Here is a 26,922-nt window from a genome sequence, read left to right as displayed (position 1 = left end):
TAGCCCCCTTGCCAGCGATTCTCTCTAGTTTAGCATACTCAGCCCTGTTTGTTGGCCCGGAAAGAACCTGGATTTTGGAGAGCCAGAAAAACTGTGAAACAGTACCCGTTAGCCGGAACTACCCCTAGTGGAAACGCAAGCAAAAACGGGCCGGGTTTGGCACGGCACGCTTAAACCGTGCTACGCGGTGCAGTGGAGATGCGCCATACCCCTGCTATGGTCATAAAATTATCGACTAAATGTAAAAGTCCTGATTTCAAAATGTTACTTAAAGGTCCCATGTCATGGCCATTTCTACTGATCATAATTCCATTGTTGAGGTATACTAGAATAGATTTATATTGTGCAATTTTCCAAACTCACATTGGTTTCTCATACAGCATCTCTGTATGGTATGTGTATTCACTCTCTGTCCTAAACGGCTTGTTGGAGCTCCTGCCTGTGAGCCCAGTGGCCGTCTGCGAGAGAGTGAGACACAGCGAAACCCAGCCCGAAACCCAGTGTACACACACAAACCCGCAACCTGGCCGTGAGTCTGTGTGTGTGCTCTATGGAAAGCCATTTGCGTCATTATTTGCGCGTTTATTTGCGCGTAGTTTCGCGCGAATTAACGGGGAGGTCCGTTTATTCAAGCTAAACTACGCGCGAATAAACGGGGAGGTCCGTTTAAGTTCAAAGTTTGAGTAACCCATCAGTGAAGAGCAAATCAAATCTAAAGCAACCAAAGCAATCTGTAGATGAAAAGTTCCTGACATTGTGAGGCTATAAATTGTACGTTATTCAAGATTCAGGGGACTATGTATTAATTTGCCTTTCAATATAATAAATATATCAATCAATATAACCTGCCTTCATTGTCTTTTAAAATAAAATGGCCTTACCTTACCTTATCTTACTGAAGTGAAGGGTATTTGTCTCCTTAAATCACCTTTTAAATGTACTTCTTATAACATGGCATGGTGTGACATATCAAAATGTTCAATCTCTGGTCTTGCTAGAAATGCAATGTCACTCACCTTAGAGCACTGTCTTATGAGATGGAGGCGTGTGGCGCAGTGGATAGAGCCTTGGTATGGGGATCAGATGGTCACAGGTTCAAACCCCACTGCAGTCAGCATGTCGTTGTGTCCAAGCAAGACACTTCACCCCAAATTGCTCCTGTGGGGATTGTCCACAGTATTGAGTATGTAAGTCGCTTTGGATAAAAGCGTCTAAAATGTAATGTAATGAGATAGTTAGCTTAGAAATCAGATTTTTGGAAAACTTAAAAACTCTTGTGAAAACACAGATGTACTCATGTCATCCTTTTCAATGTCCTTTGATAACCACAATTGGTACTTATTCTTTAGAAGCCATACATTGTTGAAACTGCACTTCCCTGGCATCTTGGCAGCTTTATATCAAATAGTAGCTCCTGTAGACTAGATTGGCGTGATTATAATTATTCTTACGCGATTAACGCATGTGTATTTTTTGCCCTCGGCCGCCCCGTAGTTTCAGAGCGCATCGAGTTTAAAATACCATCTACAAGCTGATGCTTACAGCCCCGCTCCTGCTGCCCGCTTGCGGCAGACCACACTTCCACGCTCACCGGCAGGCACCGACTGGCCATCGGGAGGACCGGGAGGCATTCTCGCCAACCTTTAGACCTCAGAAATCGGGAGCATTTCAAATGCAAAATTGGGGGGGGGGGGGGGGGTGCTAGTGGATCGCCGGAGCTGTTAGATTAACATTAACATGCTTATTGTAGTTGTAAGTGCACTGACTTGTGGCCTGTAGCAGTTTGCGGTGAGTTGCTCCATGTCCTCATCGCTTAGCAGGTGCTGGTTTCGAGGTACGTTGACCCTCTCAGTCCAATACAACATCCACTGCATCAGCTCCACCCTCTCTTTCTGGCTCCTCCTGAGCATCTCCTTGTCCTCCACCAAAGGGGCTCTGCATGGCAGAAGTGGTTTGGCCCTGCCGTTCCAGGCAACCTTGGACAAAAAGTTGTATGGGACTCTGGTGTCTTTCGGTCAACCTGATCTCACCAGAATGCGTGACTCCACCACGACTCTTTAACACCACATTGCGTGGTGGAGTCACAAACTTTGTTACATTTATGTGTCGGCACCACCCAAATAACCCCTATGTAAAGTGAATGAGGCTCCTTGTGTCGTGGTGCACACACGCATTTCTACAACGTCCCGCAGTGAACTTTTATTCTATAAAACGTTTTTAGAATATACTTTATAGCTTGTAGTAACTCACGGGAGGCTTCTTTTATTTTATTTGTATTCATCCATCCATCCATCTTCTCCCACTTATCCGTGATCGGGTCGCGGAGGTAGCAGTTCCAGCAGAGAGCCCCAAACTTTTTTTTCCCTGGCCACATCAACCAGCTCTGACTGGGGGATCCCAAGGCGCTCCCAGGCCAGCGAAGAGATATAATCCCTCCACCTGGTCCTAGGTCTACCCCTTGGTCTCTTCCTAGCTGGGCGTGCCTGGAACACCTCCCTAGGGAGGCGCCCAGGTGGCATCCTAACTTGGTGCCCGAACCACCTCAACTGGCTCCTTTCGACGTGAAGGAGGAGCGGTTCAACTCTGAGTCCCTCCCGGATGACCAAACTTCTCACCTTATCCCTAAGGGAGACACCAGCCACCCTGCGGAAAAAACCCATCTCGGCCGCTTGTACCCGCGATCTCGTTCTTTCGGTCATGACCCATCCTTCATGACCATAGGTGAGGGTAGGAACGAAAATGGCGCGGTAGACAGAGAGCTTTGCCTTCTGGCTCAGCTCCCTTTTCGTCACAACGGTGTGGTAAAGCGACTGCAGTACCGCTCCCGCTGCTCCGATTCTCCGACCCATCTCACGCTCCATTGTTCCCTCATTCGAGAACAAGACACCGAGATACTTGAACTCCTTCACTTGGGGTAAGGACACATTCTCTACTTGGAGTGGACAGTCCATCGGTTTCCTGCTGAGAACCATGGCCTCAGATTTGGAGGTGCTGATCCTCATCCCAGCCGCTTCACACTCGGTTGCGAACCGATCCAGTAAGTGCTGAAGGTCGCAGACCGATGAAGCCATCAGAACCTCATCATCTGCAAAAAGCAGTGGTGCAATCCTTAGTCCACCAAACTGCAGACCCCCTCCCCCACGACTATGCCTCGAAATCCGATCCATTTATATTACAAACAGGATTGGTGACAAAGCGCAGCCTTGGCGGAGGCCAACCCTCACCTGAAATGGGTCCGACTTACTGCCGAGGAGCCACAGCTCTCGCTTTGGAAGTACAGAGATTGGATGGCCCTGAGTAGAGACCCCCTCACCCCATACTCCCGCAGCACCTCCCACAGTGACTCCCTGGGAACCCGGTCATACGCCTTCTCCAAGTCTACAAAACACATGTAGACTGGATGAGCGTACTCCCAGGCCCCCTCCAGGATCCTTGCGAGAGTAAAAAGCTGATCCGTTGTTCCACGACCAGGACGGAATCCGCATTGTTCCTCCTCAATCTGAGGTTCGACAATCGGCCTGACCCTCCTTTCGAGTACCTTAGATTAAACTTTCCCGGGGAGGCTGAGTAGTGTGATGCCTCTGTAATTGGCACACACCCTCTGATCCCCCTTTTTGAAAAGGGGAACCACCACCCCGGTCTGCCACTCCTTCGGTACTGTTTCCGACTTCCACGCAACGTTGATGAGACGTGTCAACCATGACAGTCCCTCAACACCCAGAGCCTTCAGCATTTCTGGGCGGATCTCATCCACCCCCGGGGCTTTGCCACTGTGAAGTTGTTTGACGACCTCAGTGACCTCCCCCCGGGAGATTGGTGTCGATCCCCCGTCATACTCCAGCTATGCCTCTAACATAGAGGGCGGAGTTGTCGGGTTCAGAATTTCCTCAAAGTGCTCCTTCCAACGCCCTAACACTCCATCAGTTGAGGTCAACAACGTCCCATCCTTACTGTACACCGCTTGGATGGTTCCCTGCTTCCCCCTCCTGAGGTGTCGGACAGTTTTCCAGAACAACTTTGGTGCCGCCCGAAAGTCCTTTTCCATGTCTTCTCCAAACTTCTCCCACACCCGCTGCTTTGCCTCGGCCACGGCTGAGGCTGCTGCCCTTCGGGCCTGTCGGTACCTTGCAACCAGGGGTGAAAGTGGTTTGAATTTCTTGCAGGTACTATAATGCTACCCCGACCTTCATTGGTTCATATTGTTCTCCTCCCGCCCCCAGCTTCATGCATCCCTGAACACAAACTTCAAATTTGTAATGCCTTTATGGGGTAGAAATTAGAAACACTTGACAATATGTATAGTCAATTATTTATTTTCAATTGTGCATACAACTTGTGTCAAAACTTAACAGACCATTAGCAAGGCATGTTGAGGGAGGTAAACTACACACTTTTCCACATTTTCCACAGAGGGCTGAAGTAGCTCTCCTCTTCTGTGTACCGGCGAGCCATGCAGCTTGTTGAGTGGGCTGCTCTTCTTCCTTTGCCCAGCCAGGTCTTCACATAAGGCAGTGGATCCCACTGTCTGCATGGTGGTCCCACCGAGCTGATGAAGAGGAGATTTGCTGCATTTTTCGTTGTAAGTTTGCTCCTATACTCAGTTATGATGTTATTCATTGTGCTGAACCCCGGTTCACAGTCAGCATTGCTTGGAGACAGTGTGTCCACTGCCATGAGCAACTTCTTCATTTTGTTGGGAATGTTTCTTCCTCCACTGGCCTTGTATTCTGTGAATCCAAGATGGGCCTATTGTTGGTTCACATGCAGGACATCACACAAAGCCCTCACCTCATTATCTCCAAATCGAGGATTGTCATGGTCCCAGTTGTCACGGTTGAGGACTGCCATTTGATTGATAAGGCTGTTATAAGCCTCTTTTCGGTTGGCTGCAACACTGGCCTGTGCTCTGCTTGCTGTGGTTGTGAAGAGTCTTTCTTTCATATTGTCTGCCACTGCTCGGATGAACTGAGCAGAGTCAATGATGGGAGACCTGCCAACTCTTAAATCCTCTCCCTTGAATTCCATCACTTCCTCTGCCTGACTGGCATCACCTGCATGTTGTCCTGGGTAGCGATTGAAACTTTCTATGCGTTTGACATACGTCGTCATGATGTCATGGGCCTTTGGGAGTGTGGTCTTCCTGTTCTGAAGAATGTCTGACAAGTTCTTAAGTTCAGTCAGAACATCTGCCATCAGTGCAAGACTTTTCAGGAAGTTGATGAAGCACAACTTAGAAAGCAGACCTTTGAATTTGGCCCTCTCTCTGCTGTCCCTTGTATCATCCTCTGATGCCTCACGGAAATGTTGTGCCAAGGCTGGATAAGACTGCCAAACTGCAGAGACTGCCCTCCATGAAGAAGCTACCCAGCGAACACTGAACACTTTTCCAATCCTCCTGAGGGTGATGTCCAGGTTGTGAGCAAATTCACTCAGCTGCCGCATGTTTTTTGGTGACTGGCTATATAATGAATATAGGCTGTCCATGAATGCCTGGAAGTCCTTTGTTCCCCCTGTCACATCCAGTGCCTGGTCAACAGCAAGCTCCAGTCTGTGATCAAGGCAGTGCCATAGTATGATGCCTGGGAAGTCGTCCTGGAGCAACTTCCCAACACCTGACTTCATGACACTGGCCCCATCACTGCAAAATCCAATGAGGATTTCTCTCAGCAACTCAACAGTGAAGCCATTTTTAAGCAAGCAACCCATAATCTGTTCCTTGATATGAGCAGCAGAAATACTATCCAGCTCAACCAGGTCCAACGGAAAGGCAATGGGCTCCATGTCTCCATCAACACTAGCCTTCAGGAACACAATTAGTGTTGATTTGTGCCCAACACTGGTTGACTCATCAGCCAATACTGTGAATTTGTTCTTGGTCTCTATTATCTTTTTTAGAAGTTCCTTTTTCATCTGTGATGACACATGCTCAATTATGTCAACACAGACAGTTTTGCTATGCAAAACACGCCCCAAATCAGCAGAATTTGCATGCTGCAGGTCAATCAGAATCTCAAAGTCTGTGAAAGGCTTGTTGTTCTTGGCCACATAATAGGCTGTCATGAATACCTTGGCAGTAGACTCAAACACAGACTCCTGACTACTCGCGTTCATGTTCAGAAGAATATCTTTATTTGCTGTCTGAATAATCTTGACTGCTTCATTATGTGCTGCAGAGTTCTTGTGTTCACGTATTTTTTTTGCGCAGTGATGAAAGCTGGACATCCCTTGATTGACCAGCTGGGATTATCTTTCCTTCAGCCCACTGAATAGCAATATTAACACCACGGGATGCCATGACACCCAGATCCTTCACATCATGGCATGGGGTACAGCCTAGCCTTCCATTGTGAGCTTACATCCATTCATTTTTCGGTTTGAACTGTTCATATTGTTCTTCTTTCCATATATAGAAGGGTATGCAGTAGGGCTAGCATCACCCTTCTGAGGGACCTGCTGCCACTTTAGTTTAGTTTTTATTAGGATCCCCATTAGCACTAGCATGAGCATTGGCTATTCTTCCTGGGGTCCTCACCCACACAAAACATACATAATACAAACCAGAACGGAACAACTCATCATTTCATGAAAAGTGCATGGTAAGGAAGTGAAAGCAAAAACAAAACAGAAAAAAATAGTCATCACATTTTAGCCATCATCAAGTCAAAACCTAAACAAAATGTTACCAACAATATAATTTACATGATAATACTAATTACTAATTACTAATTGACCCACAAGTACAGTTCAAATTTAATTTGTAGTTCTCAGATATTGTTTTAGCAAATGTTTGAAATGTATGTTTGAGTTGTCTTGAATGATATGGACCGGTAACGAATTCCAGCTGACCATTGGCTTCTTCTGGCTGAGTCTCCTCTTCCTCCCTCTGGGCCTCAACTGTTATAAATTAGAATACAAATGTATAACTAAATTCAGCAGACAGTCAAAAATGTACAAGTCTCTGTCTTTCTTTGAATTTTCAGAATATTGGTTACATAAATTAAATACTAATAAAATAAAATGTATGCCACAATGTGCATATTAAAATAGAAGATATCAAAGCAAAATATTTAATGTTAAAATAGTATGCTGTGTACATGTTGTGTTCTGAGTAAGATAGCCATTGACTATATAGAGCAGGGGTGCCCAACCTTTTTTGAACCAAGACGGCGGCGATCGTTGACGGGGGGGGGGTTATTAACTATAGTTATTTGACCACAATATTTGAATACAATTACAGTTTATTTTATTTTCAACTATATTCTTCTTCTTCTTCTTCATATTACTACTACTATTATTATTATTATTATTATTATTATTATTATTATTGTTATTGTATATGTAATATTTTTCACTCCCTTCTCTTTTTCAAGTGAGGGTGCATAACATTCAACTGGGACTCTTATGCACCCCCGTAGAACCGGGCCTGGAGGTGGCCAAACTACGGCCCGCGGGCCACATGTTGATGTGTTTAATGCGGCCCGTCCAATATTGCTATAAATGAGCCAGGGTTCCCGCGCTGATCTTAAAAAGCCTTAAAGTCTAAAATACAACGATCCAATTTTTATTTATGTTATCCCCCACTGTCCACACGCCGCGCACGCCGCGAAAAGTCCCTTCCTCCCTGGTTGTCGCAGCTGCGCTCGGACGTCGCCCCGCGCGGGAGAATGAGATTAAAACAACCCTCAGCCCGACATGAATCAAGACGGAACCAAACAATGCCCCCCGGCCCGGCTGTTACATTGATACATCATTGTGGCCCCTGAGCCAAAAAGTTTGGCCACCCCTGTTGTAGGACATTAACGATAAAACAGAATATTGTTGTTCTACTTTTAGACATCTCGAGATCGACTGGGGATTGACTGGTTGGGCACCCCATATAGAGATATACAGTTTGCTAGTTAGCTAACTTATTATATTCATCATGGCCATGTTCATGTCCATTCTCTGGGCTAAATAAGCATTATCACCTGTGTCATCTGTGGGTGTTGTTTTTCAAATTTTAAGCACATTCTGAGTTTCTTCATCTCTCTCCTTTCTCTTAAACATCTGAAGAATCGTCGTTTGCATTTTTGCTTTAATTACCACGTAGCCTAATTTTCTAGCTGTCATTCAGTCACTCCATTCTTTTCTCCTCCCGCTGTTCTGATCAAGTGGGAAAAAGCTAATATGTGACCCGCTATATCGAAATCAGTCGGAAGTTGCAACGGCTCATTTCAAAATAAACGTGGATTTGCGTAAAAAAATAGTTTTTCGGGGTTCGGGTGTTTTGTTTGATTTTAAATAAACAAAGTCTTGGCTTTCAGAATATGAAACTTGTTTCGGCAAATTCAGATGATAAATACAACTTAGAAGCTTGTAACGGCATAATTACAAGCGGAGAACGGAGTAACTTGAGGTCACAGCAGGCATAACAGCAGCCGGTGTTTCTCGTTAGCGTTTTCCCCGGGAAACAAACACAATACGCATAAACGCAAAAATACACAAACACACACACGCATACACACACACACACACACACACACACACACACACACACACACACACACACACACACACACACTCACTCGCGAGCTTCCCCCAGACCAGTAATCCAAGCCAAAATATCTGCCCTTCGTAGTATAAATTCCACGGGTGGAGCTGTCAATTCTTCCTGGTCCTCCGGACCGCCTGGAAATCTCTTACCGGTACTAAGGACCGGGTAGGACCGGCACACTTTCAACACTGCTTGCAACTGCCTCGGGAGTCCCCCGGGATAACAAATCCCTGAAGGCCTCCTTCTTCAGTCGGACGGCTTTCCTGACCACCGGTGTCCACCAGGAGGTTCGAGTGTTACCGCCCCTTGAGGCACCTAGGACCTTGAGACCACAGCTCCCCGCCGCGGCTTCGGCAATAGAGGCTTTGAACACCGACCACTCTGGTTCAATGTCCCCAACCTCCACAGCAGGGGTAGCCAACGCGGTGCCCGCGGGCACTAAGTCGCCCGCAGGGGGGAAATTGGTCGCCCGCGTGCATGTTCTAAAATAAGCACAAGTCACCATGGAGCTCCGTCTAAAAACATTATTGAATACATTTTTATTTTTAAAATGACAATATTTAATATAACGTTTTAAAAGCACACATTGTGTATGTACATATGTAAGTGAAATGGAGATTTGGTGCGTGAAATTGAACTCTGACCCCAGATAGGTTCAGAGTTGAACTCCACGCACGAAATATCCGTTCCACCTTTAGCTGAGACAAGCTAGCATGAGCAGCTACGATCATGGGCTTCATCACCACACCGCAAACAGACAAACACACACACATAGCAGTGGTGAGGATCTCAGCCTGCCACTGACGTTCAACCAGAAAACATCAGCAGTTAGCTGTTAGCAGTTAGCAAACAGAGATCACAGCTCCTCATATCTTTTCAGAAACTGGACAAAAGTTAAAAAAGTACAAACCACAGACTGTCTGTGTCATGGCGAATACAGTCGCTGGTTTATTTATGTCTGTAGGCCGTTGTTATGAGTGTGGAATTAGCATATACAACGTTAGCTTAGCCTGGTCGACCCAATCTCCATTCAGAAAACAAGCATTTTAAAAGGTTTTTCGCCTGCTGTCTTGTCTGCAGACTTGTCAAGCATTAATTCATGGTTTTTACTAACCGGTATCAGTATGTTGTTACTTCGGCATCATTTAGAAACGGGTATTACAATTTAATCACGGTAAAATATGTTCATTTTGTTGTATTTGTAGCTCCCGAGCCAGCGCGTCTTGTCTGAATGATGCGAGTAAACACACCTGGCAGCAGCGGTGAAACTCGAGCGATTAGAGCGAAGTCGCGTCCGGTGTGAACGCAGCATTACAACGACCCCTGATAGATCTCGCGAGAATGTGTATAAATATAGATACATTTTCATAACAAAACAATGGGGTTGCTATAGCAATGGTAAATCATTGTTAATAATTATTGTGAGGAATACATACAGTAAATTAATATGTATTCTGATTATTATTAATAATAATATTATCATTAAACGTGAACCGTGCAATTATGTTATTCAGGAAGTTTGTATCAAACAAGTAGCCCTTCGTATTACTCAGTACCCTTGAAGTAGCCCTTGGTGACAAAAAGGTTGGTGACCCCTGCTCCACAGGAATGCTCGAAAAGCTCCGCCGGAGGTGTGAGTTGAAGGCCTCCTGAACTTGGGCCTCCTTCAGACATTCCCAGTTCACCCGAACTACACGTTTGGGCTTACCAGGTCTATCCAGAGGCTTCCCCCGCCACTCGATCCAACTCACCACCAGATGGTGATCAGTTGACAACTCCGCCCCTCTCTTTACGGCCTCAGGTCCGATGATACGATAACGAAATCGATCATGGACCTTCTGCCTAGGGTGCTCTGGTACCACGTACACTTATGAGCATCCCTATGTTCGAACATGGTGTTTGTTATGGCCAATCCATGACTAGCACAGAAGTCCAGTAACAAACCACCACTCCGGTTCAGATCAGGGGGGCCGTTCCTCCCAATCACTCCCCTCCAAGTGTTTCCATCATTGCCCACATGTGCGTTTAAGTCTCCCAGCAAGATTAAAGAGTCCACTTCAGGAGCCCCATACAGGACTCTTGCCAGGGTCTCCAAGAAGGCCGTATACTCTGAACTGCTGTTGGGTGCATAAGCACACACAACATTCAGAGTTTTCCCCCCAATAACCCGCAGGCGTAGGGAGTAACCTCTCTCGTCCACTGGGGTAAACTCCAACAACGAAGCACCCAACCGGGGACTTGTGGGCCTGGCTCCAGAAGGGGACCCCGGGCTTCCTCCGGACCGGGTATCCTCACTTCTTTGTTGTTCTTTCATGAGGTCTTGTGAACCAATCTTAGTCTGGCCCCTTGCCTGAGACCAATTTGCCATGTGAGACCCTACCAGGAACACAAGGTTCCAGACAACACAGCCCCCAGGTTCATCAGGGCACACAAACCTCTCTACCACGGTAAGATGCTGGTTCTTCAGAGAGGATTTGTATTCATAATCATTTTTATTTTTTGTCAGAATGTAAAAATTACATTAGTTACGGATTTTTGTTCTCAAAAAATAGTGCATTGTGTGTAATGCAACTGTGATTTTTATTAAATTAGTTCGTTTTTAAGGAAGGCCAGAGCTTCAGCTGTGTCAAATAGATTGTTCGTTTTAGTTAACGTTATTTAAAAGATAATGATCATGTCCCCTTTATTGTATTTGTTACTCCGAATCGAGGGGGAAAAATACAAAAGCATTGTACACAATTCAAACCAATCAATGTTGTGTAATTAACAAGGATAAAAACATTTTTTGAGTTGATGAGTAGTGCAGATATCACTGTAAAATCAATCGACAGTAAGGAGAATACTTACTTCCGGGTGTAAAATTCTCCGTTATCCAAGGGGAATGGACGCTCGTAATACAATAAAGGGGATGTGATCATCATCTTTTAAATAACGTTAACTAAAGGGAACAATCTATTTGACACAGCTGAAGCTCTGGCCTTCCTTAAAAACTAACTTATTTAATAAAAATCACAGTTGCATTACACACAATGCACTGTTTTTTGAGAACAAAAATTCGTAACTAATGTAATTTTTACATTCTGACGAAAAACAAAAAAGATTATGAATACAAATAAAATAAAAGAAGCCTCCCGTGAGTTACTACAAGCTATAAAGTATATTTTAAAAATGTTTTATAGAATAAAAGTTCACTGCGGGACGTTATAGAAATGCGTGTGTGCACCACGACAAAGGAGCCTCATTCACTTTACATAGGGGTTGTTTGCGTGGTGCCGACACGTAAATGTAACAAAGTTTGTGACTCCACCACGCAATGTGGTCTTAAGGAGTCGTGGTGGAGTCACTCATTCTGGTGAGATCAGGTTGCTTTCGGTCCTCAACCCATGATTGTTCCACTGGTCCAAAAAAAAAGTAGTTCATGGTTTATGCGTGGGAGATAGACATAATGCAGGGCCCACATGTGCATTTCATTGTCTATGTCTATTATGCCTTCACTCTCCAGGAAGTTGAAGAGGTCGTAATAGACATTGCTCACACCTCGCCACAGGTCACCCCAGAGCCGTTCTATTCTCTGGTCGTGAGTGCTTCTTCCACGGAGAGCACTGCCTCTGTGAGAGCATCTGAAGATGTTCATCATTAGGCAGACAGAGTTGTTTTCGCCCCCATGGTCGGTTCGGACCCTCGAGGGCACACCATACTTGGCCACCGCGTCCATGAAGCTTGCCATCTCGGTAGTGCTCCTGTTGTTGTCTGAGGCCCGGAGGAAGACGACCAGGCGGCTATACCCATCAATACCCCCATGAATGACAATCACACTTATTAATGTATTAATGTGTTTAATAAATTCTGGCTAGGACAACCACACAAACGGCAGCAACTTTCCCTCTGCTTCATTCTTTTCTCTTGTTCAACAGGCTTATTATCTGATTACCAGCTCTGATTCACTTACAAATTATATCCGTTTTCTTCAGAATCAGAATATGTGTAATCACACTTCCTTTCTAAAACGGAACAAAGAACACAGTGCCCCTTTCACACCAACGCGATTCCCGATATTTAAAATCAATTATTTTGCCGACTGGAAGCCAGTCTAGAGCACTGTGTGGGTATCAGGGGCACTGCCTTAGAGTGGTTCAGGTCCTATCTGTCCCAGAGATCTTTCTGTTAGGCTTGGTGACTTTACATCCTCTTCTGCCCCTCTATCCTGTGGAGTTCCCCAAGGTTCTATTTTGGGGCCTATTTTATTTTCCTTATACCTTCTCCCCCTTGGACCAATTTTTAGAAAACATGGCGTCCCCTACTACCTTTATGCGGACGACTCCCAATTATATCTACCCCTAAGAAAAAACACTAGCTCTCTGATGCCCCTGGTTGACTGTCTTAATGACATAAAGGCCTGGATGGCGCTAAACTTTTTAAATATAAATGAGAGCAAAACGGAAGTTAATTGTGTTTGGACCAAATGGTGATGTTGTTGGTGCAGAACCTCTGCTCCGCGCGTTCCTCTATGAGTTTGTTTTAAAAGAAGGAAAAGTCAAAGCACCAGGATAAGGGTTAAACAATAATCTGTTTTAATGGTAAAAAAAATACAATACATCACCCAATCACCTAATCACGAAGCACTCTGCAGAGTACTCCGGGCTCAGGTTCTACCACCGTGTGATATACGTACCACAACAGCCAGTCAGAAACAAAAGCGCCGATCTTCAAAATGATCACAACATTTATACACAGGTGGGGAGGAGTTTTGTCGCTTGCTCTTCCCTAGCTATTTGTTATTGGCGAGTTCACTTCTGAGCGAGCTAGCCAGTGAGTTGGCACTGTTCCATTGGTCGGTTTCACTTCTGGGCGGGACCCCAGGTAGTGAGTCCGCAGTTGTTGATTCCGTGTGTGTGTGTGTGTGTGTGTGTGTGTGTGTGTGTGTGTGTGTGTGTGTGTGTGTGTGTGTGTGTGTGTGTGTGTGTGTGTGTGTGTGTGTGTGTGTGTGTGTGTGTGTGTGTGTGTGTCCCTCTGCCCTCAGGCAGTCCCCAAATCAATTATTTGGAGTCATGACAGAGGACTCTTTGACAGGACACATACTCATTCCCCCTAAACATCTTCAACACACGCACACATCCTATCATGTATCTTATCACACAACAGTCACCTTTTTTCTTTATGAAAGCCATATTTGTAAATATCCAAACGTCATCGTCCCATGACAGTCACCGAATCAGTCAACCAACATAAGTTAATTGTTCTTGTGGCTTAATGGCTTCTGTGAACTTCCTTTCACCTCAAGTCAGCTCACAATAATCATGAATACATCCATTGATTAGTCAGAAGGGCTATTGTCTCGTTTAACTGTGTGTTACCCAATCATCTCCTGATCTGATAAGAGTCTTGCAGGAAACGCACGTACATTTCAACACGCCAACACCCTTATCGTTTCTTAACTAATGCATGCTGGACATGAATCACTAATTAACAGGACTTTAACTGCATTATATTTTAGGAAAACCCCCTTTGGCTTAATCAATAATAGTTTTAGCACTTAACAGAGGAAGCCAGAGACTCAGGGCCTCTTCAGAGGTCTGGGAACTGCAAAGCAGATGTCAAAGGTCATTTGTATTATGCCTAACCACAGATAGCCAAAAAACCACCCTTTTAATTACACATAAAAGTGGAAGAAAAAACTATTGCGCTATATTTAAAAGAGGAAAAATGTACTTTGTCCCTTCAAATTTAGCACACACGAGTATATGAGGTGACATTAAAATGAATATACCAGAAATACACCTAATAGAACTTTCCTGCCATAACACGTTACTTTAATACTTCAAATAAAGCCTCAATTCCCCCTTTTGATCTTATACAAAAGATCAATTTACATAAGTCTTTGGAAACATAACTACTGTCATTCTTTGCTACTGTGTCTGTCCCCCAACCTTAAACCTTTGGGAACAGAACACAACTTTCAATGTCAGTGAAGGGATGACAGAGTGCGAACCTGAGTGCCAGACAGCAGTGTCCTTGTGTGTTGAACCATCCGGGCCCCCCCCTCCCCCTCAAAGGAATACGCCAACAAGGGTAGCTGATAGGGAGGGGAGATGCGGCCTCTCCTTCAAAGGTTGAACTGATTAATCTGATCAGAGAGAAGTAGACTCCTCTGCTGCCTCGACAAGTCCCCCAGCCTGCTGACAGCTGCTTCCGAGTCGTCTGCTGTAGGGATGTCCGCGAGGTCCTTCTCCTCCAGTCCGCTGATGACAGCTTCAGAGTCGTCTGCTGTAGGGATGTCCTCGTTGACGATAGCCAGGTCCGTCCTGATGTCCTCCATGGTCCTAGCCGGAGGTTTCCCTGCCGCACACTGGCTCCAGTAGTACCCGATGTCCCCCTTTCCTCCTAGGCGGACGGCATGGGATGTCCTCTGGGTCACTCAGTGGGGGCCGGAGAACCTGGGGTTGAGCCACGTAGGCCTGACGACCTTCAGCCAGACGAACTCCGCTGTGTCGGCCTCCTGCTCCTCGTCCCCCTTTGGCGTCAACCTGTGTGGAGAAATCTGATACCCACCCCTCAAGTCTACGCTCAGGGCTTCTGGGCCCTCAGGTGTTTGACCCACCACTGGTAGGCTGCTTGGAGCCTGTTGGTGGGGTGTCTTAAAACAACAGCTGTCTGTGAACAGGTTTTCTAAATTAGTTGCAGACCTCCTATCTGCCAGTGCCGCTTCAGAATCTTAATACTTGGCCTGTGTCAACAAAATAAACCCCAACATCTTCAGGTGAACTAAATAACATATTTCAATAGCTCTGAATTTCTGACAAGCATCTGTGTTATTTTTAAATGAAATCCCTGAGATCCTATTTACAATCTAAATATAATATGAACTGCTAATGTTTCTGGTAAAGAAACACACTAATGTTATGGATTAAAAACAACTAAAATCATGATACTGACAAAGTGAATAATTTCCTGGTGATACTGCTTCTACTTGTCAGTGCTTAGATATTATCAAGCTGAAAAAATGAATACAGAAATCCAACATACTGTCATCAAATGTCTTTCTATTATGAATTTAAATTAAATGTACATCCCCATAATGATCTAAACAGTCTATGGCTTTTACTTCTTTACCAGGCTAGTTACAAGATGTTGTCTAAATTAAATTCTATCTCATTACATTACTATGTTTTAACTTAACTGTAATATGTTCTTTCTACATTTCAAACCTCAGTTACCTAATACCTGTTGAAATATTACAAGATTGTTTCATTATCACAGGTCAACTTCTCTGGTATTCTCATTCTGGAATTACACCTCTCACAGTAGCCCCTTGGCCACTGATTCTGCATCTGTGTTACATGTTATAACTCAATCAATATTAGAAACATATCAACATTTTTTAGGAAACCTCTCGTTTCCCTTGGAGCTCCAGAATAATGTGTTAGTCTAAAAACATGCTTGGTTAGTCATTGTTTTAGAATCATGCAGTTGCACTGATCACATGCAGACATTCATTCACACTCACTCTGTCAGTCAGGGTCAAAGATAATTTGGTCTCAGTATTTTTGGCCATGTGTCGTGCTCTGCAGAGACTTTAATATTCTACTAGCTGGAGTTGTACTAGTGACATCATTGTGTTGATGTCAACCAATGCAACAGAGTTTTTCTCGTGTTCGCAGCACCATTTTCTTCAGACGTTTAAATAAAAAATTATCAATACACATTATTAATATACCGCCCCTAGGAAACACAATACCTGACAAATGTTCATGCAAGGCATTCTTAAGTGAACCTGCAGAAAACGGCCTTTTGAATTAATATTCCAAATTAATCAATAATAATAACAATAATCCATTTTATCAATTTGTTTACCCTTAGAAGTGAACATACCTCATAATGTTACATCAGGAGGTTAAACTAAGCTTTGGCCAAATCAATCATTATTACTGTTTCAGATTTAACTGGTGGTTGAAAATACAAAACCTTTTTTTGTTTACATCATGCAAACCACTAACATATTTTTCAATTTCAGCATCAGCCTTGTTACTCTAAAATTACGTCTTAAATAGGAATATTAGAAATTAAACAAATATTTAATCTTCAGAAATGTTCTTAACAAATGGAGAGTAATGCCATCTCTCTATCTAGTGAATAGCCAACATATTAAAAAAATGTCAGATATACAAAAATAAGCCTAAATACTCTTTTACTATTAAAGTCTAAATAGTAGAGCGGATAACCATGAAATTGTGCACTTTTTGAAAGAAACATGAAACTTCTACCATAGTTAGTTTATACCATGAGGTTTATTTTCAGATGTGGAGGGAAGTCAGATTTGACCTCTGAGGCCCGGGAGAGGTCAAATCCAAGATGGCCGCCAATAATACTCAAAAATGCCTCACTTTGGAACCAAACACTGTAGAAAAACACTTAAGGTGTCATTTCCGACACATTTTAGGGTGCCCATTCTGTTGGTGATACCTTTGAGACCAATAGAATTCAAGAAAATGCATTTAGATCAATGTGGAGGTCAAATAATGCAAACATAGGGTGGTGAACGATGCAAAAAGGTAGTTTATTTTCAAAATAATAACAGTAATGATAAGGTTAATAATGATGTCAATAACAATAATAACAATGCCAATAACAACAGTCATTGAAATAATAAGTAATTTTTTAACTGATTTATTATTTAACTTTTTAATCATCATCAAGGGACGGAGAAGTGGTTAACAACACCACAGTCCTTTCATGTCAGGATCACATATTGGTAGTGATCAAAAATCTTAACAGTCCCCAGAACAAAAGCAGAGATCTGTACACTTAAGTGCAGCTTTGACACATGAGCACCGTCCAGTGCACCCTTTCTGACAGTTACAGCGGATCAGCTCATGGCAAGACTTTGCTGCTTCAGGGAGAGTTGTCCAGAGTGGCTGCCACCCAGTGGTTTCTTTTGTCCAGCCCCAATCAGATGGCTCTGGCATCTCTGGGTCCAGGACCAGTGACTGGTTACAAACGTTAGCCTGAAAGCAAGTACGCTTGATGTGCTGTTTGAGGGCAGCCTGGGTTGGAGGGATGTTTTCTAAACTCCTGGACTTCTGGGAGAAAAGCTGTTTCCTGGCATCATTCACTTCCATGCACTCACTCGTTCGGTCATACATGAGCACCACAAATCTTTCCAGCAGTAACATGGAATCTTCACTGACCTCACTTGGCATGCACAGGAGTTCCTGGAAAGCATCACTGACCTCTGGGAAAGACTTCCATCTCTCCCAGGCAATCTTCTTTCCACGGCCAGCAAATGCAGACACGGTGTCACATCCAGTGAAAGCGTGAAAGACAGGGAGAGTCAGGCATTGGATAGGAGTCATTGTGGCAACCATTTCATGAATAGCGATAAACCGGAAACTCGACCCAACACCAAAGGAAACCCACAGTTCATCGGGAGCTATTTTGCTAAAACAAGCCACTGCCAACACCACCACATCTGTATCAACGGTACGTATGGTCACCTTCTTACAACCTTTATGCACAGCGTCTGCCACATGCAGAAGTAGCCGGGTGTCTGCCTCTTCTTGTGAACATGGGGCAAGGCAGGTCACACATGAATCGGCAGGAGAGCAGAGGACTCCAGTTCCATCTGTTGCATACAGTTCCTTGCCCTGTGCTACTGGCAGACTTACGGCTTCTCGGGCCAGGAAGGAAAATAACTCTGTTTTGTTTTCATCACATCGAAGGAAGTCTTTCCAGTTCTTGGGCATCACAGTAAGGGGAGCCACCCTTTTCCTCTTGCCATTTCCCCTCTTCTGTCTTGTTGAAGCTTTCAGGCTGGCAGATAGGTATACATCCCAGACAAGGTCAACACGGATGCTTACCTCTAGTTGAGCAGAGATGTATGGTATGAACACTGTTTCTCCATACTCTTGAAATGTTCTTGATAACTTTGGATTCAGCATTTGAACCACAGCTGCACCATCTAGAATTACTGCATCAGTCTTAGTAGGAACACTCTTGATTTCAAGCAGATTTGACTCCAGGCAGCGAAGCAGATCTGCTTTAACCCCGAACCGAAGTTTTCCTCCACTTGACAGAGCTGGAGGTGCTGCCTGGTTTTCGTGTGAAAAGAAGTGGTTGATGTCTCCATCTCGTGTTTGACATGAGATGTACAGCCTTGAAAAAAGACCACAGTCACTCTTCAGTGCAGCGAGTTGTGCTTTCTTTTTTGATTTGACCTTCACAGGTGGTCTGCTGAATAGTGGCAACTTTTTTTTTGGAAGAGTGTGTGTGATAGGTGTTGTACACCTTTCCAGCCTTTGGGTCACAAACTCGGTGTACTGCTCCTCACCAATGGTATAAATCCTTCTTACAGTATCAGCAACTTGGGTATCAACGATGTCTCTTGTGTCAATGACTAAAAGATCTTGGCTGTGTTCTAGAAATGGATTCCCCATCTCTTCCAGCACCGTGACAAGTGCCTTAACCTCCTTCAGGAATGTGGCTTACACTCCAGGTTGCTGGTCATGGTGTCTAGAGTCACTGGGTCCATGCTGTTGGTGTGTTGCCTGTTCTTCAAACTCTTTAGTGATCCTGGCGATTTCTGGTCCTGCTACCATCCAGCGTCTGAGTGCTTCTGGATTGCCAGTCAGTCCGATAGCCCCACCAGAACCTTTGACCATGGCATTGTTCTGTTCATGGCACTGGTCAAGTGCCATGGCAGAGAACTGGTTGCTGGTTTTGTGCACCACGAAATGTCCAGACTTGAATTCTGCCAGGACATCTGGGTGTCTGTCCGCAAGAGTCATCATATCACGGATGTGTACGGGAAGCCATCTGCTGTAGTGTGTGTGATCCAGGGCATGATCTGTGTTAGGGATTCCACGTACAGCTGGAAGTTGCCTTCACGAATGGACCTCATGTACCGCAAAACGAGAAGCTGCAATGACAGGGTCTTATGCCAGTAGTCAAAGTGAACACTAGCCTTTGCTTGTTGTATGCACCACTCCTCAAAAGATAGACTGTCAGGTGGCATGGCATCTGTATCATCAGATATGCAATTGTCATTGTATGCTCATTGCAGTAGTGTATAGAGGCTTGCAGCTGTGACCTGGTGTGCATGGCGGGTCTTGGTGACATGTTTGGCATGTATGAAGGAATTTGCTGTTCCAGAACTTGCAATATCAGCCTGGACCAGAGCATTGGTCCAGCCACTGTCTTCTGGCCAGTCTCCCAGCAACTTCAACATAGCCATTTCGATGTGTAGACCACCAAACATGATCACAAAGTGATCTTCTCCATAAGTGTCTGGCCAGGTCCACTGTACTTGTTTAGCGAGAGCATACAGTGGTTGGTCAGCAGCAATGACAGGAATCTGACCAGGGTTCACATGTTGAATTGCTCTTTTTACGATTTCCATAGAGTGCCGAATCATTGCTACTGAATGTGCATTGTCAAGAAAGAGAGGTAATAATGCATTGATTGCTGCAGGAGGGATGACGGCATGGTGAACACAGGCATGGTAGGCAGACCACGATATCATGCCATCAATGGCTGACGTTTCAACAGCTGTCTTGACTTTTCTGAGCCATGCATATTCATCCTCTGTGGCGGCTGTAGAAACTAGGAGGGTGGAGGGTCTCACAGGACCTTGTACAGGTGGCACACTAAATTCCTTTTTGTGGAGGGAAGCTGGTGGCACGACTGTGTATGATGTTGGCAGAGGTTTCACTGACTTGGTGGAAGAGCCATCTTGACTAATCACTAGTACACCACGATCAGTTCCGCTTTGTGTGTGTGATGGATGCTGCATTAGTGAGATTCCAGTGCCGTGGAAGGAATCTTTGGCTGTTGCAGAACTTGGGTTATGGTCTATATTGTCCACAGCTCCTGTTGTGAACAGTCCATTACGCAACTTTGGTGGGCACACAACATCTTCCATCCTAAATTGCTGGCAGACACCATTGGCAATGTTTGATGTGACTTGCAGCAGCCTGTCATAGGAAACACACAATCCCAGGTTGAACAGTGTGTCAACTAACCCCCTACTTCGTGTAACTGCATGGATCTTGAGGGACAGATATAGAGGGAGTGGAGTTTCTCGGGTGTGCCTTGTACGTGCTGAGCTTGGTGAATCCATGTTCCGTGCCTCCTGATTGTTAGGGCAGGTTTTGTGGTGGTCTGATGCTTAATGTTTGTACCATCAAGTACCATGTTGACGAGAGCCAAGAGAGATGGTGGCACAGCCCTCTGCTGGCAGTTTTCTTGGAATGATCCGTCAAAAGAGAAAGACGAACCAAAGATTTCTTTGCGCACTACTTGTGCTGCTCGCATTAAGTGCATGGCATCACTGTCAGTTTGACAGGCTATCATGAGAGCTGGTCCAATGTCATTCTCAAAACTCAGAAGTGTGTCTCTTCCTTGTGAATGTGCCCTCAGATGTGGAAGCTCAGAAAGCAGTCGTTCTTTCAGTCTGGTGGTGTGAATCCGTTTATCTACAGTCAGACCAAGTTGTTCCAGCCTGGTCTTGTACAACTGAGCGATGTCAGTCAATTTCAAGACAGGGGAAGTGTTCTCATCACTGTTCTTGTCTTCCAGATATGCCACTAACTGTGCAAAGGCTATGCCATGTAGGCAAGTATCATCTCCATCCTTGTGTTTAGATGCAGCCTGCCTGGCTTTGTTGTACAATGAAGACAGACAGCGATGATGGTACTTGGCCTCAATGGCAATCATGTCACCCTCTGCGAGCTTGGCCAACAGAGCAGTGTCCTCAAGCTCAAGGGCACACTTCCTCACATTTCTGTCAATGTTGTAGGTTGATGCATTATGCAAACCTGAGGAACCTGCAGCAGGCTCATTGCAAAAGAAGCAAGTAGGTTCTGTGGACTGTGAATGGCTGTGGGCAGATCGCGTGTGTACAGATGAGGTACTTTGTTGTTGTGCTGTAGTTAATTTCCCCCGACTTAGCTCATCATATGCTTTTTTGTTGAATTTTAGCCGACATCTCTTGTGCCACTCTGCCTTGTGTCTCTTCAAAGTGGATTCTATGCCATCTCCATCATCTAATCGCTCCAGGTTGAGGTCCATTGGCATATGCTGAAGGGTATGGAACCGGAGAAGGTCTTCTGTGAGGGATACATAGCCACTACCAACAGACTGTTTATATTTGTTTCTGAGAGGACACTGTAAAGGTTCATCTGTTTTGACTTGACAGAGGACACAAATGTCCCAGTTAGTGCTGGGGGGTGGCTTGGATTGCTTGGATAACGAGGGCTGGGTAGGGACCATCAAGCTGTGACGCTTTGACATGGTGAGGGTTAAAATTCCAGCAAGACGTGGGAATCTGAAAAGATAACAATTTAACATTGTATTAAACACTGTTGTCATTGTGTCATTCGGTTTTTGTAGGGTTAGGTTAAACCAAATGACACTTAATGACAATGATATGACATATATGTGTCATATATATATGACATTGACATAATGTTTATGACATGTTCGTGACATGTCCGTGACTGTGTTTTGTTACTGTTATGACAGGTAAAATGTTGCCCAAATTTGACATAATAACCAAGTTGACATCTCTAGAAAATACTCTGTTCAATCATTAAACTACTCAGCTCAAACAGAAATGTTCCAGACTGTCTTCTACTTAAGCTAGTATAATTATTTTGATCACGCTAGCTAGCTAGCTAGCTAGCTAGGAGTTTTCCTTGCTAGCTAGCAAGGAAAACTCCTTCCTGGCTACAGTCAAATTCAATACATTCGCATTCAAAGGCATATATTAATATTAATATTGTTTTTAATAATATTGTTTGTTCATAGTCAATCTTTTTACCTGTTAGAAATGTCCGAAGTGTCAGAAGTGGCATTTCTGAATACTTCTCACCATGTTGTCTAGCAACAACCCCTCGAATAAGTAGGCTACTGAAGCTTTAGAGCAGGGGGTTTTCAACCAGTGGTCCGCGGTGGTATTGCAGGTAGTCTGTGGAAATGGTCTAGGGGGGTCAACTGCTGATAAATCTGTGCTGAGAATGCATACAAATATCCACACACCCCATGAAATAATAACTTATAACTAAATAATATTGAGACTACAAAGAAATCAATTGAAGAATGTTCTTGGGTACATAAAAAATAAATATTTTGATATATTTTTACCTTGACTTTAACATAAATGCATTTTCTTGAATTATATTGGTCTCAAATGTATCACCAACAGAATGGGCACCCTAACATTTGTGGGAAATGACACCTTAAGTGTTTTTCTACAGTGTTCGGTTCCAAAGTGAGTCAGTTTTGAATATTATTGGTGGCCATCCCCGATTTGACCTCTCCCGGGCCTCAGAGGTCAAATCTGACTTCCCTCCACATCTAAAAATAAACCTCATGATATAAACTAACTATGGTAGAAGTTTCATGTTTCTTTCAAAAAGTGCACAATTTCCCTTGATTTGAGGGCTTAACCGCTGTACTAAAAGCCAGACCTAAGCTGAACAGTTTTTTAATGGACAATTTAATCCAAAAACAAAACAAAACTGGACCTGTGTTCTTGTTATGTGTTCTTCAAAATACATTAGTAAATACCTTGTGAAGTATTCTAATCCTCTCTAGGATATGAAATCCATTCATCTTTAACCAGATACTATTTCCCTATTTATTTTTAATTCATGATAACAATGGTATAACAACCACATGTTTACCCATAGCTAGGTTCTATGTCAAGATTATCATGTGTGACATAATAATCAGATGTTTTGTTTGCCAAACAAGGATATTCAACTTTAATCTTTTCAGTATTCCAGACCATCATTAAACAATCAGCCTCCCTTCCTAAACACTAAGCATATCGTTCTACACCACCTTCTGGTAAACTCTTGCACAGTTATGCTGTAAAATCATTGCAAGATTTCTTCAGAGTCTGAACAGACTGAGACCAGCCCGTCTCAAGATCTTGTCATATTGAGAACAGTCAGTGATTCATTGTCCTCCTCAGCTGTAGTTAGTGGCATGGCCCCCAAAAAGCTAGAACCGGCCCTGGTCAGTGGGCTTCAAGGAAACTCTCTCTGGCATTGGGATGTCCTGAGGGGGAAGGGACCTCTGGATCAATGTGGTACAATCAGCAGACACACGTTGCCCTCTGTACAGCAGAAATCCCCAAAAACTGTATTTCCTCTTCACACCACTGTTGCCTTGACAACAAGGCACAAGCAAACTGTCAATACCTCCTCAGAGATGCGTTCTTTGCACACTTCTTCTGTTTCTGTAATGAGCAACTTTTCACCAACACACTGATTCAGAGTACAACCCAAAGGTGGCGCACAACTATCCAATGCTGCTGTAATCACAGCAAATCAGCTACGGAGAAAAACTCAATGTAAATCTCTCCCCCAGCGGGTGACAAAATAAAACAGCTGAGTGTCTATATGGTCAGGAATACTGAAACATGTGAATGTTAAACCCATTAATGGTAACACTCTTCCTATTCTTCATTACTTGAGTTCTAAGTTAATAGGCAAAACAAAGACACCCTTCTTAACCACTATAGATTCATCTTTAATCTACTTGCTTATTCTATTATTTTTTTTAATTGTTTATCTAAGTTGTGTGTTACAAGCATGGTTAGATTTGTAACAGAATACAAAACTAACTGTAAGCGCTATATATTTAAAACAAGTAATCTGACTACAGTTAATGAATATATTTTTGGAACACTTAAAGGAATTATTACAAAATGTAATCTTCATTATTACTAAAGCTGAAACCTAAATAAATCATCACGGAACATTTTTCTGTCCTTATTACTTAATTGTTTCAATAAAAACTAAAAAGCATTGTGAAAACTCCCATTTTTGAGAACATCTCAACACTTTTATTCCATCTAAGCACGAATGTCCATGACAGACATGGCCTATTAATCCAAAACTGACTTTAATGGTATCAATTGTGAACTTTCTTAATGTTAATTATAAATGCAACGTATGTTCTCTTTAGAACAAAGATAGGATAGTTGCATCTGAAACTGGTTAGTAGCAATTTTCTGTTAACCTAGATAAGCCTGTTGTTCTTATATCTAGTAAATATATTCTTATTTTATGTTACTCATAAAACAATGACCTTTTCCAGAATATTAGTTAACTTTATATAACATTTACCCTCTCTATACTTTTCAAACCATTTACTTCTCCTCACTGCGCCCTCTCTGCGCCCTGCAGCCCCTTTGTGTAACCGTGTGAGATGGCTGGAGCAAAACCTCGTACAGGACCTCTGTCATGCTTAAACATGAACAGATTCCCTCTGACTGACAAACTTACAAAAACCGTCTTTTTACTTTCTACTCTTTCTTCATAAACTTAAAAACACCATTCTGGTGGATCGTTTACGTTTTCAGTTTCCTATCTACTTTAAACAACCATCAACTGAGAGTAACTGTATATGATAAATACAACTCCTAAATAACATTACAATATATATTTCTTCCAGTGAGTTCGTTATTTCATGTCTAATAAATTCTCCTCTTTCTATGTCTTTATACTAGGTGCAAAAATCCACCTATTATATTTAATTTGAATAAAACCTTAACTTTAATGTACTTCATATACTCAGTAAACCACTTTTCACTTTCCCCTTACGTTCCTGTATTTAATATACATTTTCCCTTGGAATATAATTAAGTACAAGTCTTAGTTAATGACAACTACCATGAAATTCACAATGCAATGCAACGGTAACAATTAGTTCTCAAAGACTATGTTTAAATAACAGCAAATCATTTTTTCTTATTTATTTCAATATATCTACCACTTCAAATCACACATTGATCTGTTCATTTTCAATGTATTTCACCCCAACTTCAGGCATTAGAGAAAAAAGCAAGCAGACACACTCCAGGCTGCTGCTGCTCTCGAGAGGAAAAAAGGGGGGGGGACTCTCACAGACAAATACTGACACCCCCCCCTCTCTCCCCCGCTGCAGCTCTCAGCCTTTTTAGGAGAAGGAGAAATTCAATTTTTCTGCTTGAACCCCATGTTCTCGTAAGCTCTTAACTCACGCTCCTCTCGTTCAAATTCTTCCTCTATTATGACTTCGTATCTATTCATCTGACTAAGGCTGTTTCATGTTCAATAATATATTCTATTTATTCACCTGGTACATAAATATATCTTCCTCACTGTCTGTGCAGCTTTTAAGATGCGATATTTCTTTCAACAGAATGGGAGTTTAAACCCAACAGAACAAGAAATAGCGAGATCCGTTAGTTTCAAATGGCTTTTCGAACTTTGCGTTTTCTCCTCTTGGATTTTTACATATAACTTAACTTTGATTCCTATGCACCTAAGAATTGTTATTCTGATTTGTTCCGGATGGCGTCTGAAAAAGCCACTGAACATCCCCAACGAGTCTTAGCCGTCTACTTTTGAAAAAAGTACAGGGCCTTTCACCGTCTTCTTACACACCACACCTCGTTAATTCACTTTTATTTTATATAACTTTCCTACCTATCTAAAATATGTATTGCATATTCCACCGTAACAACTATGATACCGGAATATGTCTCTGACAACTCTAAAATTTAGTTTAGCCAATTACAGACCTTCGATAGAAACAGGCTCGTCTGCTCACCTTTCAATTGTAGGATCCTCGTTTTAGTTGTCAGAGATTATTCTAGGCCTCTTCTCCGGACCATTCGTCCGCTGGCTGCTGATTTTCCTCTAAAAAACCCTACTCATGACGTCACCACGTCGGCACGTCCTCACGTCGCCACCTCATGACGTCATCACGTCGGGATTCACCAAATTGTCGGTGCAGAACCTCTGCTCCGCACCTTCCTCTCTGAGTTTGTTTTAAAAGATGGAAAAGTCAAAGCACCAGGATAAGGGTTAAACAATAATCTGTTTTAATGGTAAAAACACACAATACATCACCCAATCACCTAATCACGAAGCACTCTGCAGAGTACTCCGGGCTCAGGTTCTACCACCGTGTGATATACGTACCACGACAGCCAGTCAGAAACAAAAGCGCGATCTTCAAAATGATCACAACATTTATACACAGGTGGGGAGGAGTTGTATCGCTTGCTCTTCCCCAGTGTTGAAAGTGTGCCGGTCCTACCCGGTCCTTAGTACCGGTAAGAGATTTCCAGGCGGTCCGGAGGACCAGGAAGAATTGACAGCTCCACCCGTGGAATTTATACTACGAAGGGCAGATATTTTGGTTTGGATTACTGGTCTGGGGGAAGCTTGCGAGTGTGTGTGTGTGTGTGTGTGTGTGTGTGTGTATATACGTGTGTGTGTTTGTGTATTTTTGCGTTTGTGCGTATTGTGTTTGTGTCCCGGGGAAAACACTAACGAGAAACACCGGCTGCTGTTATGCCTGCTGTGACCTCAAGTTACTCCGTTCTCCGCTTGTAA

General features: G+C 43.5%; 1 protein-coding gene and 1 long non-coding RNA gene across 3 annotated transcripts in view; one reads left to right on the top strand and one right to left on the bottom strand.

Moving 5' to 3' along the window:
* The window catches only part of fam151a (family with sequence similarity 151 member A), a 59,054-nt gene that overhangs the window by 25,695 nt on the left and 6,437 nt on the right, over positions 1 to 26,922 (top strand). The window lies entirely within an intron of this gene.
* LOC307018912 lies at positions 13,082 to 26,610 on the bottom strand. Its single transcript, XR_013802542.1, has 2 exons — positions 26,132 to 26,610; positions 13,082 to 15,184 (listed from the first exon to the last, which is right to left on the bottom strand). It is a non-coding gene; the product is annotated as an uncharacterized lncRNA (long non-coding RNA).

The sequence above is a fragment of the Notothenia rossii genome (assembly GCF_949606895.1).
Source record: "Notothenia rossii genome assembly, chromosome: 9".
NCBI lineage: Eukaryota > Metazoa > Chordata > Actinopteri > Perciformes > Nototheniidae > Notothenia > Notothenia rossii.
This window is presented reverse-complemented; position numbering and strand designations above follow the sequence as displayed.